The sequence below is a fragment of the Adiantum capillus-veneris genome, chromosome 1 (assembly GCF_014529385.1).
Source record: "Adiantum capillus-veneris isolate H3 chromosome 1, ASM1452938v2, whole genome shotgun sequence".
Lineage (NCBI taxonomy): Eukaryota > Viridiplantae > Streptophyta > Polypodiopsida > Polypodiales > Pteridaceae > Adiantum > Adiantum capillus-veneris.
Window position 1 is genome coordinate 46,173,531 of NC_140931.1, and position 2,751 is coordinate 46,176,281.

Below are 2,751 nucleotides of genomic sequence, written 5' to 3' on the forward strand. Positions count from 1 at the left end.
ATGCATCTTGAAGGTTTCTCATGATGCAAGTGTAAACTCTATGGTTTCAAGGTAAAAAGAGGCTATTGTTTTCTAAGTTGCCTAATAATTCATAAGCTAGGTAATTTAATAATTGAGTTGTTGATAAAAGGGCTTTTGACAATAACTAATAAAGCCAGGTTACATATACACAATGTTTGATTTTGTGGTTTTGATTACATTGAAGGATAAATCTGAAATCTATATTGATAGGTTTTGAGGTTGTAAATTGAAGGAACTTGCCCGTGAAAAATGAGCTCAAATAGAGTTGAGGTATTTCCTTTGCCTAGATTTTCTTAGAGGAGAACATGATGTATGTGAGCTGATTGTGAAGTCTTTTACTCAAGATCATGCAGCATTTATTAGACAAGGACAAAAATGTCTCTGATTCAAATGCGGCAAAGAGTCCAAGCTCATTGGCTAAAGGTTTGGGATCCCTTCTAGCATGGCATGGCAAGCCAACATCTCCTGCCCGTGCCTCAACACTTGATTAACAAGAGACAATTAGAGAAGTCTCTTTTGAAGCTCAAAGGCCACACACTAGAGCACAAAAGTGGACTTTGTCTCCACTGAATCATGCTTAGTCAGTAGATGCAATGACCAAACCATTAGAAAGATCTCTCAACAATGCTTTGATGGCATGTTCATTTCCTCTAGGGGGCAATCAAAATCTCCTCTCAACATTTAACTCTTCCACATCCAGTTCATCACTTGGCTATCTAGATGCCTCGCACAATGACATGAGATATCTCACTAATGCATCAGGAACGTCAAGTGGCTCTGCTCAGTTGCCACCATTGGCAATTGGCAGACTATGAGAAGAGGCCATTGCATCACAAGAAGCTCAAAGCATGCATCAGGTCCTCAAGTGTGGTTTTGATGTTTGTGGTGATGGGATAGACATGCAAAGGCTCCCCTTGATACTTGCAGCTCTTGCAACATCTAGAGACAGTTGTTTTGTGGCATCAATCAATCCATTGGAGAGCTTATACCAATGAAACATTTGAAGTTTCAAAACATGACTAATGATGAAGAGAAAGCTTTTTACATGACTTGTCTAGAAAGAGAAATCTCGTTATATAAAGAGATAAGACACAAACATATTGTTGGTTACATAGATATGGACAAAGATGAAGAGGCAGTGTTCTTTATATATTTTTGGAGGATGTTTTTTAGCGGATCTATTCAAAGCATGCTAGAAAGATTTGGCACATTTAGTGAGTCTCTTGTTCCTTTCTACAAAACACAATTACTTCTTGGTCTTGAGTATCTTCATAAGAAAAGAAGTTTTCATAAAGATATCAAAACTGGAAACATGCTTGTTGATTCTAATGTTTTTGTGAAATTGGCTTCCTTTGGAGTATCTAAAACATTTCATGAGGACACGATAACTGATGCTTGCAAATCCATCAAAGAGTCTATTTTTTGGATGGCACCAAAAGTTATAATAGGAGACAATTATGTACGTCATGTAGATATATGGAGTGTAGGATGCACGGTGATCAAGATTCTTATTGCCATCATGTATATCTAAACACATGAGTTGAAGTAACTTAGAATCATTGTCAAAACTTGTTTTCCTACTCAAACAATGCATATTATAAAAGAGCTAAGCACAACAAACTATACCAAACCTCAGGCTTCAAAAACTTCTTACATGTGCTAGTTTACTGATTGTTATAAGTCTATACATCGTACACAATCCCTCAATTTATTTTACTCGTTTGATAAATGCTCACTTTGTTTACTTGTTTTAAGTGATTTTGTTGTAGATATACCTAAGGAGCTACACTCAGCTAGTTTTGGACTTTTACAACAATGGAGAATACCACCAGACAACTTTAAAAGCTACTCACATGAGCTAAGGTGATGTCAAATAAAATATACTCCAATTTGATGACAAAAAGGTAGTAAATGTTTTGTCTTTTATGCCTTGCTTAGTCCATTGGTCGTGTGCACACATATTTGCATTTAGGCTGTGTGTAAATGTTCATCTTAGTGTAGATTGTCCAATTTAGGCAACACCAATTATCCATGTAGATCCACCGATTTAGGTAGCATGAGTGTAGATTTGCTGATTTAGGCAGCATACCAGCAAACAATAGATTCTCTAGCTTAAACATTACTAGTGAAAATTTGTCGGTTTAGGTAGCACAAGTGCATATTCACTGATTTAGGTAGCACGTTTGATTAGTATTGATTCGTTGATTTAGGGAACATTGATTACAAAATCATGTTGCAGTGATTGGCCACCACTGCCCCTAGTATGATTTTGTTACCCAGGTATATAATGAACGTGATTTGGATTTGGTGTTGGAGTTGGAGTTGGATTTTTGAATTTGGTTTATGATCATATGATGTCAATAGTATACATTGAATTAATGAAATTTGATTATGTAACAATGATTGTGACGAATGATATCTACATACATTCAGATATATGACATATAATGTCTATTCTCGTGGTATGGGACATTATAATATACAGCATGTGGATGACGGTAGGCATAAGCAAATTCATTTGTTTCAGTTTATGGCTTTTTATTTTGTTCCATGATATTTTTTATACATAATTTTAACCATTATTTTTTAAGTATGATTTGCTGCTGGCCAACACCATATTAGTGAATTGGGAATTTTCCAATAATCACTTTCAAAAGGAGCTTAAGATTTGAACACATGGCCAAAGCTTTGAGATCATGGCTCAAAAGATATTTTCAAGTACTATCTTAT

General features: G+C 35.5%; 1 pseudogene; it reads left to right on the plus strand.

The window, feature by feature from the left end:
• The first annotated feature begins 368 nt into the window (after nt 1-368).
• LOC147464653 (protein kinase byr2-like) lies at nt 369-1,552 on the plus strand (annotated as a pseudogene).
• Nucleotides 1,553-2,751: the final 1,199 nt, after the last annotated feature.